The sequence below is a fragment of the Quercus suber genome, unplaced genomic scaffold (genome assembly GCF_002906115.3).
Source record: "Quercus suber isolate HL8 unplaced genomic scaffold, Cork oak 2.0 scaffold_755, whole genome shotgun sequence".
Taxonomy (NCBI): domain Eukaryota; kingdom Viridiplantae; phylum Streptophyta; class Magnoliopsida; order Fagales; family Fagaceae; genus Quercus; species Quercus suber.
In genome coordinates, this window is record NW_027070191.1 from 218,247 (window position 1) to 230,684 (window position 12,438).

A 12,438-nucleotide genomic window follows, 5' to 3' on the forward strand; every position below is an offset into this window, starting at 1 on the left:
AAAAATTGAGGGGCAATATTAAACATTACCAATAGTGAAAGGACCTTTATGCCAAAAATTAATAATTTAATATTAGTTTTATCATATCCAACAAATCTACTACTTCGCTTCCTATCAAAAAAAAATATATATATATATCTATTACTTTGGAGGCACAAGTTATGGGTCTCAGTCTCACATATACCATGTCCAAATAATGATTTTCCATCAATTAGAAAAAGAAAAAAGAAAAAAGATGAATAATGGCAATTCCGAAATTTTGGGTACCACATGTTTTAATTTATTTAAAAACTCAAATTAGGAAGCCCCACTATAAAAGAAGTTGCTTTGCGCCTCCAATCAATACACGCCTGTTTCCTTTCTTTTTCTTTTTTCCTCACTGCAAATACTTCGCTCCTAAATTCCTAATTCCTCAGACTCAGACTCAGACACAGACCCTTTGCTGATTCAACAATTGGTATGTTTTCATCTCTTGTTCTTTGCAAAACCCCATCTGGGTTTATCAAACCTATGCCTATATGTGCTACATTCAATGTGTTTGTGTGTGCGTGTGTGTTTGAGAGAGAGATCACGGGGATTGTTTGGGGTTCGTGTGCTTTGATGGGGTTTGTAATTCAGAACCCACTTTTTCTTTTCCTTTTCCTTTTTGTTGTTTTTAAGAATTTTCTTTAATATGACTCAGACTCAGACACAGACCCTTTGCTGATTCAACAATTGGTATGTTTTCATCTCTTGTTCTTTGCAAAACCCCATCTGGGTTTATCAAACCTATGCCTATATGTGCTACATTCAATGTGTTTGTGTGTGCGTGTGTGTTTGAGAGAGAGATCACGGGGATTGTTTGGGGTTCGTGTGCTTTGATGGGGTTTGTAATTCAGAACCCACTTTTTCTTTTCCTTTTCCTTTTTGTTGTTTTTAAGAATTTTCTTTAATATGCTGGAATTATGTGATTTATATTTTAATGGGGTTTGCTAGTGTTAGGTTCTGTTTCATATTATAATACTGATAAGTTGTATTAAATTACAATGCTTTTGTACGAAATTTACAAGATCAGTTTGGGGATTGTATTGTATCATAATGATTGTATCAAATTACAATTTATGTCCCTTATAATTAATTTTTAAATTATGCACTAGTTTTGTGCGGATAATGCCTGTTTTAATAGTTTATTTTTTAGTTTTTCAAAAAACATTATAGTAATTAATTTTGGTTTTTGAAAGCAGACATTGGTTGGGATTTTTCATCTTTTAAAGATTCTTAAAAGTTACAGTGTATCTGCTAATGGTATTGAAACATGGTTATATTAGGACTTAATTTTTTTAATATAGCAGGAAAGCTTATAAAAAATTAAATTGGGCTTTCTGTAATAGATATATGAAGTTTATATTTGGTTTCTGCAGATAGATGTATGATTTTTTATGGGTTTTTAACTTCTTATGTTAAAGCAGTTGCACTCAGTAATTTCTTAGAGCAGTTGCTGGGAGCGCTGTCTTTGCATTGTTTAAATAGCCTTTTATATGTATTATCTGCTTTAATGTTCCCCCTTTGCGCTCATCTTGATTTGATTCATGAGAGCTTATGCTTGTTCCTTCAATTACGATTCTTTCAATGTTGACTGCATTTTAATTGGGAGAAATAGTGTTGTGTAGGACATTTATGTTGTTGGTATGAAGATTTAGTAAATGCTTAATTTAAAGTGGAAATTTAATTTATTTGCACCTATTTCAGTCTCTTCTGAATCTACGAAATCGTTGTGAATGCCTGATACTGAAATACATGGTGCAGGTTATGTTTTTGTATGTGATCAATTGTGGGCCTAAAAACATTTGGAAGTTTAAAATGCTTTGTTTCTTCTCACAATCTGATGTAATTGGTATTCTTTTCTTCATCTTCCTAGGAGAAGAGTTAATGTCACACGTTGAGGATTTTGACAACACCTTAAGATTCTGAAATGCCAAAGGACAGAAGAGTTTGCTCCACTTACTGTCTTCGTTCTAGGAAATCTCCAATTCCTCTAAGTTCCAAGGATGCCAGGCAAGACAAATCCAAAACCTTTGGAGGACAAGGTGTGGATGTGAAGGAATGGGAAGAAGTCAGGTGCCCCATCTGCATGGAGCATCCTCATAGTGCTGTCCTGTTGCGATGTTCATGTTATGAAAAAGGTTGCCGCCCCTACATTTGTAATACAAGTGACCGCCACTCTAACTGTCTCTCGAAGTATTGCGCATATTTTGGTTCATCATGTGAATCTCGGTCACAAAGAAAGCTTGTATGCCCTCTTTGTAGAGGGCAAGTCAGTGATTGGGTTGTTGTTGAGCCTGCACGCCAGTTCATGAATTCCAAAGCAAGGAGCTGTTCACACGAGGCATGTGATTTTAGTGGGACTTATGTCCAACTCAGGAATCATACAAGGAAAGAGCACCCCACAAGTCGGCCATCAGAGGTTGACCCTGCTCGCCAGCAAGAGTGGATAAGGCTGGAGCGTGAAACGGAATTGAATGATGTTATATCTGTGTACCTATCAGATTTACAGGACAGTAGAGGAGAGAGCTTTTCACCATCACGTATTGACAGGTTTCGGAATTTCTTGCGCCAGATGATTCTCTATCCTGAGACTTCAGCAGAGCAGCGGGGATCAGATACTGTGATAATTATCTAGCCCAAGTCTTCTGCAGAGCAGAGATCTTCTCTTTCATCTAGAACATAATGGATTGATCAGCACCATGGGGAAGGTGGTTGGTTAGTCCATCACAAATCTTGTCCTAAGAAAAAATTTTCAATTTTTTTTTTTTTTTAATGTGGGAAGGTATTATTTAAAAAAATAAAATAAAATAAAATAATTATGTGGTTGTTACATATCAAAGTGGATATCAGTTTTTCCTAAAATGGTTCATATAATTTCTGTTAGGTGCTGAATAGTTAAAAAATTATATATTTTAATTTTCCTCTTGGACAATTACATATTGACAGTTGAAAGTCATACTGGTAAGTGGTAACATTTATCTTGCTTAAAATTCTTAATTAAATAATATATATATATATATATATAGATGATGTCAAATCTTTCATAATATGAAATGTGGTGATACATTAGTTGCAGCTAATGTGAAGAGGGAGTGTTCTAATATGTCCAAGCAAGTCCAAAATATGTATTTGCAATTTTAGAACTATCTACTTCATTCAGGCTTAAGTGACCTAATATATTTGCCCTTTGTGAGTTGTGAAGAGCTGGCTCATATGCCTAATTCAAATGGCACCTCCTTCCCTTAGAAGAGCAAGATGAAGGGTGGTGTGGTGGGTTTAAGGCCCTCTAACTACGTGTGTAACTTATCAATATATATGTATATATATATATAAAAGAATAATAAGGAGCTGTATAACCCTTAAGTGGTGGAAGAATTGTTTTCAAGGACAGCCTTTCAGATGCGAAGAGGGGAAGAGTTTTTGCACTTGTAGTGTCTTAGCAAGTCTCATTTCATTCATACTTACCTAATTTATTAGCTCGTGTGTCTTAGCAAGTCTTACCTAATATATTTACCCTAAAGTGGGGGTGTTTATCTTAAAAATGTGGGGTTATATTGTATAATAATCTAGTGTAGAACTATGTATTTCATTCAGTGACCCAACTTATTTGCCTTTGTGAGTTGTGAGTAGCCATATGGCCCTGAAGTGGCTGTAAGGTATAGCTACTAGTGTATGCTTTGCAACTACCTATGGTCAATGCAGGGATTTTAGATAAACTTAAGAGCCAACTGAAATCGGTTGAGTTGTCCAAGTGTTTACGCTTTTGTTTGTTACAATAACTGGTTTTTTATGCAAATTAATGTGATGCGGTAACTTAGCTGGGACGCCACCAAATGGATGAGTTCCAGAATGTTTTGATTCAGTGACTAAAGAATTATTAAATTGTCAAAGGTATTTATGATTTTTTTAAAAGCATGTCAATCAAAGCCTCAAAGGTCTAAGTCTTGACTGAACCTTGATTTTTTTGTTGTTGTTGATAATTTGATTATTAGGGAGAGTTTGAATCTTGGATGTCTTAATTAGAAATCACCTGAATTGAAGCTCAGGCCTCAATATTTTGTCAGGGGAAAAAAATTAACTTTATGTACTTTCAATTTTCAATTTTAAGCCCTTAACTTCAATAAATGTCCCTTGCTCCTTATATCCACCTTCCGTGAGATTTGTGACAGCCCCTGTCCAAGTAACTAATAAATAACAAAACAAAACAAAATAACTCAAGAAAGAGAGCCAAGTAGAGAACGACAGAACTCTTGGGGTTCTCAAAATATACACTGAGGGACTGGGTATATTTAGTTGCGGCAGTGAGTAAATTTTGGTGTAACTGTAGAGTTTCATGAGGACCAACATGCACAAGATGAAGAAAATCAAGTGTTGTGTACGTACCAACCTACACATAACACATACCTCATAAAGGGATAAAGATCCTCTCCATTTTACTTTCAAATGGAGAGATTAGAGAGTCAATTTCATGATTTGAAATAAATTTTATGGTCAGGATGTGACACCTCATTAAAAGACAATAAGCACCGCTCAAAACGATTGAGGCATCACAGACGGCTATCTGATGCTGATTTTGTAAACGGGTAGAGTATATGAGGACAGAGTCATCATGGTTGGCGGAGTTGAAGGGGTTGAAGAAGATGAGGATGGAGGAATCATAGCTTTTGAACAAGAGACAGATGGTGGATATGCTTGTTGGTGATGGTGTTACTTCAAACGTCAACTTTGATTTTTCAAACTGCTGCTACGGATACCATATGAGTTGTCCTTCAATTCTGATTTTATCACACGCCATATTCAATATATTTGTTTATTATTCAATAGTTGGAGAGGAGGGATTTGAACTCTAAACATTTTTGTTGAAAACATTAAGATATGTAAGTTGAGTTACAAGATTCTTGATCATATTCAATTTTAATTTAGCATTTGTTCTAATTTGCCAGTTTGGAATTTGAAGGAATGGGCTTTCAAGATCCTAGTTTTCTTAGCATTAAGTAATGCAAAGTAGGAAACAACAATGTCATCACATCTTATCCCCTTAATTTTTTATTATATCAATTTTAAGACCTCTTCATGATTTATTCCTCCCTTGTAGAATATATCTTCTGTATGAACACACAAACTATTGCCTACATGATCACATATGTTTCCAAACTCTTAGTGCTGCTGCAGGCATAGTTAGTTGAAGAACTTCTGGTGGTTTGTTTTTAATTTTATTCTTTCTAGTTCTTCCATTTCTGTATTCAGTCACAGATTTCGAGAAAAATATAATTTATTATTACAATACAAGGGTGTCAAATGAGTTGAAAGCAAGCAATCCCAATTCCCAACCGGCCTAAGAGTGCTTGGTTGTTACTGTTACTTTCAAGCAGTTCCTGTCCTTGCACTCACAGTTATTTTGGCTCTTGGCTTTGCGCATAACATCAGGGCTGGATTTTTCTCACACGCCATATTCAATCTCAAAAATAGGTAATGGTGGATCAAATCAAATTAAAGAGTCAAATAATTTTAGGACTTTATAAGGAAATATGCCAAGAACTTGAATCACGTGGAACTAGTTCTATCAGGACATTCCTTAAACAAATAGTGAGATTTATTTGTTTACTTTATATCAGTTTCCCAAAAAAGAGAACAAAATTATGAATGTCCTATTGCGTAACTAATTTGTTAAAATAAAAAATAAAAATAGATAAGAAACCACCTTAAAAACTTATTTCATAATATCTAATATCTTTAAGTTTTCATTTTATTGTTGATTGTAGATGAATATGGCTTAGAGTAGTGTTATCAGTTCATTATGTATATTTACTTTTATTCCACATTTTGTTTAAGTTAAAGTAAAAGCAATCTAGTCGTAATTTTTAATTGGAAGTCTGAACAAGCTCTTGCCTTTTTGCACAAATCCGAGCTTTCAATTTGTTTATTATTTTTTTTTCTCTTTCTTCATCTCTATCACTCTATCTTCTCCCTCTCGTTAACCCACAACCACTCACGGGCACCACCACCACCACTCACCACTGTGTCAAACCCAACCCAGCCACCAACTCACTACCAACCCACGGTGAAACCCACCAAAGTGACAATTGTATACCCACCCACCACCAACTGAAATCCACCCACTAGCCACCATCAACCACTACAAACCAATCCACCACCACTAATCCAGCTAGCATCAACCACCGATCCACCACAAAACCCATTAACCAAAAAAAAAAAAAAAAAAAAAACCATCAATAGAAAATCTCCCAATCATGACTCCAATTTCACACCACAGAGATGGGTCAGTGATGGAGGCAGAAATGGGTTGGCTTGGGTAGGCGGTGAGTGGAGGAATAAAGATGGGTCGGTGTTTTGGCAAGGGAGTTGGGTCGGCGAGGAGTGGAGGAAAAAAGAAAAAAAATGAAAGGGAGAAGAGAAAGGCGGTGGCTTGGGTTGACAGCGAGTGGAGGAAGAGGTGGATTGGAGCTTGGTAGGGGAGATGAAGGGATGGGCTTGGGTTGGCGAGGTGGAGGAAGAGAGAAAACAATCTACAGAGGAGAGGGTGAGATTGAAGTGAAAGCTAAGAAGAGAGAGTGGAGATGCAACAAGAAAATGAAAAAAAGAAAGAAAGAGAAAATAATAATAATAATAATCATTATAATAATTGGTCCGCAAATAAAATATATTATTTTAGTATAATAAGCCAAAAATTTTACATATAGCTCTGCTAATGCAACCCCAATTTTTATTTATTTATTTATGGGAACATGTATATTTCATTGAAAAGAAGATGGAATACAACAGAACCTGAAAGAAAGCAATAGCACCTGAACAAATACAGCAGAAACCAAAATTGAAAAACAATAGAACTTGAAAAAGATTACAATATGTCATCGATTAAGAACTGTTGAATGAAAGGAGGTGAGACCCCCTTCCATGTGCGAGAGTGACCCATGAGCTTAGCATCTCTAGCTAACTTATGGGCAGCCCTATTGCCATCCATTTTTAGATGCTGGAAGGTGCTCCAACTGAAGACAAGAGCTAAAGATCTTATAACCTGCAAAATGTGACCAAGCACTCCCCCATTTTCATTAGAATTAACTGTTTAAATAAGGCCTAAAGCATTAGATTCAAAAATAACCCTTGATGAGCCCATTTTCACTGCAAAAAGGACTCCTTAAAGCAAAGCAAAAGCCTCAGTGATAGGAGTAGGAAAAGCTGAAGGGAGCAACTTGTTGAGAGCTCCAATAGTGGCCCCGATGTGGTCTTTGATAACGACTCCAATACTAGAGTGATCCCCATTATTAGTTGTTGCCCCATTAACATTAATTTTATGAAAACCCAGAGGGGGAGGAGACTAATGAGCTCTGATCGTTGGGTGGGAGGGGTGATCAGATAAGTTGGAAGGGGTGAAGTCAATTAAAGAACGATTTGCAATCTCCCAAACTTGAGTTGGAGGGCAGCCCGCATCATTATGTATGGTATTATTTCTGTTTCCCCAAATAGACCAAGCAGCCATGAAAAAGAGACCTAGTTCAGTAAAGGACCCTTTCTCCATGAATTGGGAAGCAATGCCAATGAAATCTTGGATTGGAGAATAGAGATTCATGGGGCAATCATTTCAACAAGACCAGATTTGCTTTGCATGGTTACAATGGAACAAAGCATGGGTGATTAATCTAACTCCTTGTCGCAAATTTGTCAAAACCCAGCAATATTTAAACCCCTCCGCCTAAGGTTGAGCATTGTTGGCAAGCCATCCAAACACACATGCCAATCAAAAATTTTAACTTTCAGGGAAACATTTACCTACCAAATCTTCCTCCAAAAAGGAGAAGTAAGGTGGTTTGATGGGCTTGCACCTGCTGCCCCAGACTCCACCAGCTCCTTAGCAACATAATAAGCACTTTTCACCATGAAGGAGCCTTTTTTATTTCCCAACCAGATTAGAGAGTCCTTAGGGAGGCTATGATTGAAAGGGATTTTAAGGATTTCATTAGCTTCAAAATGTAGAAAAGTGCTTTCAACAATTTTGGCTTCCACCATTTGCTATTCTCATCAATGAGGGACGAAACCATAGGGAAATCTCAAAGTCCCTCGAAGTGGAGATCACTTTGTGGGTGGTTGGAGTTGGAAGCCACTTATCCTCCCAAATGTGGATACTCTTGCTATTGCCCACCTGCCATCTCGTTCCTTTTCTAATAACCTCAAGGTTGTTAAAGATACTCCTCCAAGCATAGCTTGGGTTGGCGTCCAACTTTGCATTCAAAATATCATCAAAAGGGAAGTATTTGGCTTTATAGACCTTGGCCAATAGTGATTTAGGATTAGATAGGATTCGCCATCCTTGTTCGGCAAGAAGGGCAAGGTTGAAAGCTTGGAGATTTCGGAATCTCATGCCTCCATAAAGCTTTGAATTGCATAATTTCTTCCAACTCATCCATGCCAATTTTGTCTCCTGCTTTCTTTGGCCCCACCAAAAATTCCTCATCATTCATTCTAAATCATCGCATAAAGTCTTTGGCAATTGGAAGCAACTCATAGTGTAAGTGGACACCGCTTAAGCAACTGATTTTATGAGGATATCCCTACCCACAATGGAAAGAAGCTTTTCCTTCTAGCCAGCCAATTTCTTGCTCACCCTCTCTTTAATTTCGGCAAAGACTTGAGTTTTTGATTTACTAATAAGAGAAGGAAGGCCAAGGTATTTCTTGTGTTGAGAATGCTGCATTGGGCCAAGAATACTTAAGATTTCTTCCTTAACATTATTGAGAGTGTTGGGACTAAAGAAAACCAAAGACTTATCCGCATTGATTTTTTGTCCTGAAGCCGCTTCATAGGAATTAAGAATTTAGGTCAGCTCAAGACATTGTTGGGCAGTAGCCTTGCAAAACAAAAGGTTGTTGTCTACGAAGAATAGGTGGGTAATGTTTGGGCAGCCCCTACAAATGGATATACCATGGAGAGCTTGGGCATGGGCAGCCTGATGGATGAGAGCTGATAGGCCTTCAGCACATAAGAGAAAAAGGCTTGCAGAGAGGGAGTCGCTCTGTCTAAGACCCCTAGTGGGAGTGATGTTACCATATGTTTCACCATTAATGATGACAGAGTAGGAAACAAATGAGATGCATTCCATAATAAGGGATATCCACTTCCCATCAAAACCAAGCCTCTCCATAACTCCCCTCACAAAATCCCATTCAACCCTATCAAAGGCTTTACTCATATTAAGTTTGACGGACATGAAACAATCCTTCCTATTAGTTTTGTGGTTCAGGTAATGCATTAATTCAAAAGCGACTAAAACATTATCTGTAATTAGCCCATTCAACCCTATCAAAGGCTTTACTCATATGAAGTTTGACGGACATGAAACAATCCTTCCCATCAATTTTGTGGTTCAGGTAATGCATTAATTCAAAAGCGACAAAAACATTATCTGTAATTAGCCTATTTGAGGTAAAGGCACTCTGGTTCTCAGTGATAACAGTAGGAAGAATAGCTTTTAAACGGTTAGCAAAGGTCTTAGGGATGAGCTTATAAGCCACATTACAAAGGTTGATTGGCCGAAACTCGGTCATTTTGGAGGGATGAGCAGTTTTAGAAATGAGAACAATGTTTGTTTTATTTAGTGCTGCCATGGGAAGGTTTTGGTTAAGAACATTAAGCACCATATTGGTAATATTTGTTCCTACAATGCTCCAATATTTATGAAAAATGACAGCTGACATACTATCAGAGCCTGGAGCCTTGGTAGGGTGAATTTGGTGTAGGGCCTTTATGACTTCTTCGCTAGTGAAGGGTCTGATCAGCTCCTCATTCATTTCTCTGGTGATCCTTGTTGGAATGACCCTAGTAATTTCCTCAATACAACTGGGAGAGGATGTTGTATAAATATTTTGAAAATAAGCAACTGCTGTTGTTGAGATACTTTCTTTATCATCACACCACCTCCCATCCTCACTTTACAATCCCAAAATTGTGTTCTTCCTCCTTCTGTTTGTGGCTCTAGCATGAAAAAATCTTGTATTTTTGTCCCCCTCCTTGTACTAGTGAATTTTGCTCCTCTAATGCCAAACCATCTCCTCACTATCCAGCAAGTCATTCGATTCTTTTCTAATCTGGTTTATCTCAGCACTATGGGAGCCTTCCTAGTCTTGAGTCGTGAAAGTGTTAAGCTGTTTCCTTCTCTCTTGGATTTTTTTAGGGATGTTGCCAATTACCTCCTTGTTCCACACTGATAAATCAACCACACACCTATTCCAAGATGACACATCACTATTCCAAGCTGCATCAATTATCTCATGGCAATCCTCCCTTTTGGCCCATAAAGCTTTAAAGTGGAAGAGACGCTTGTGGGAAGGAAAGGAGAAACTGGGATCAAAGATTTTCAAAATGTAATGATCAGAGGTGGAATCAATCTGGTGATGGACTCTTACATCTCCAAACAAATTCAGCCAATCAGAGTTGGCAAAAGCTTTGTCAAGCCTAAAATACACCCTGTTACTCCCTTCTTGCAAATTACACCAGGTAAATTTAGGACCAAAGTAACCAAGGTCCTGGAAGTCACAAAAGTTCACAACCTCACGAAACCCCTCCATTTGGTGCTGGGACCTCGGAGCTCCCCCTGATTTTTCTGTTAAAAACAAAATTTCATTAAAGTCACCACAACAAAACCAAGGCAAAGAGAATTGATTGCTTAAATAAGAGAGTAAGTTCCAGGATTCCTTTCTTAGGTGAGTTTTCGGGTGTCCGTAAAATCCTATGAATCTCCAGGTGTTGTTGTTTTGCTGCTCCAAAATTGTTGCATTAATATGGTGGGGTGAGTATGATTAAATCTCCAACATAACCTCTTTAGACCATAGGAGAGCAAGGCCACCACCACGACCTCTGTTGGGAATAAAAAGACCATTAGAAAAACCCAATTTATATTTTACTTTCTCCATACGTTTTACATTTTCTTTTGTCTCCATTAAGAAGACGAGATAGGGATTCCAACGTCGCACGTAATCCAACGCATAAACTGTTCGAGGGCTCCCAATTGCCCTGTAGTTCCAGCATAGGCAATTCATTGCGCCTGGCGGTGCTTCCTTGCAGACATCGCCGATCCATCAGGTATGTGGGTTGAGATATTAAGTTGTGTCACACAGAGTTTTTTTTTGAAAGGGAGGAGTACCTTCTGTTTCTTCAGAGAAATCAAGCCTACTTGGACGTTTAAAGCCAGAGAGTTTTACCTGGGCTCTAGTTGGTGTAGATTGGGCTTGTTTACCTTTTTCATGAGCATTCCTTTTCCAATTAGCCTTTTCTTTGGGCTGTGTTCCTTTTTTTGGGCTAGCTGAAGTAACGGGCTTCATCAAGGGCTTTGGGGTTTCTACATTAGCTTTTAAAGGGCTTGTGATCTCGTGGGCTTCATTTGTTGAGGAGTTAATAAAGCCCACTAAAGAGTAAGCTTCACTAGGGCCTTTACCCGAATCTCTCTCAACATGTTGCTCATGTGTAGGATTTGACAGCTGAGCCCTTGAGTCAGTAGTTTCAACCCCATATCTATTCTCTATATTTTTCTTTACTTTGGTGCTTGAACCCTCAGATTTAACCCACTTTTCTAGCACAACGTCTTGTCCGATCTATCTTGAATTTTGAAAATTCAAATTTACCCTCTAATCAGATTCCAAGTTCGCTCTACTAGCAGTCACCGGGATGGGTTTTTCAGCTCAACCGTTGCCTGATCTTCCCCTTCTATCACTGTCTTGGCTCCAACTGCTTGATAATCTAGACCGATCAGAAAAGTCCTTTGAATTTTCACCTGCTTTGAGCCAAACCCCATATTGTTTGGGAGAATTGGGATTGTAGAGGAAGCTAGCACAATGCCATTCATCGTGACCCAGCAAACTGCATTGGAAGCAAAAACAGGGGAGCCTTTCAAATTTGAAGGTGACCTATGTTTTGCTCCTATCCAAGTTGATGATGTTACCTCCTCTGTGAAGAGTTTTGTTTACCGGTAAGTCCACCCAAATTCTCATAAACTTGGCTTGCTCAGACAGCCAAGAACGTTTGTCTGTTTCAATTTATCTGCCTAGACTATTTCCTAAATCTCTTCCAGCTTCCTCAAATAAATTTTCAAAGGGGAGGCCCCAAACTTGTACCCAGAAAGGGGAGTGGGTAAATGAGATATTGGACACTGATAAGCCTTTTTTCCATCGGCACAATAGGAGGAGATTGCTGTCAAAGTTCCATGGACCATTCCGCTCTACCCACTCCATTTGATATTCTGAAGTAAACTTGAATTGCAAAATATCCTTACCCACATCAACAATTCTCAGCTTTGATCCCATTTTCCATGCTGTTCTGAGTGTGCTTTTTAGAGCTTTTTGGTTTTGCTGCCTGTCTGAGAGAAGTTTACCAAATAGGCTAAGAGCACATTCCTCCAAGAGATCC

The 12,438-nt window shown here is 38.1% G+C and overlaps 1 long non-coding RNA gene across 1 annotated transcript; it reads left to right on the forward strand.

Moving 5' to 3' along the window:
• Window positions 1-313: 313 nt before the first annotated feature.
• LOC112038344 (uncharacterized) lies at window positions 314-2,464 on the forward strand. The gene is made up of 2 exons (XR_010626372.1): window positions 314-457; window positions 1,898-2,464. It is a non-coding gene; the product is annotated as an uncharacterized LOC112038344 (long non-coding RNA).
• Window positions 2,465-12,438: the final 9,974 nt, after the last annotated feature.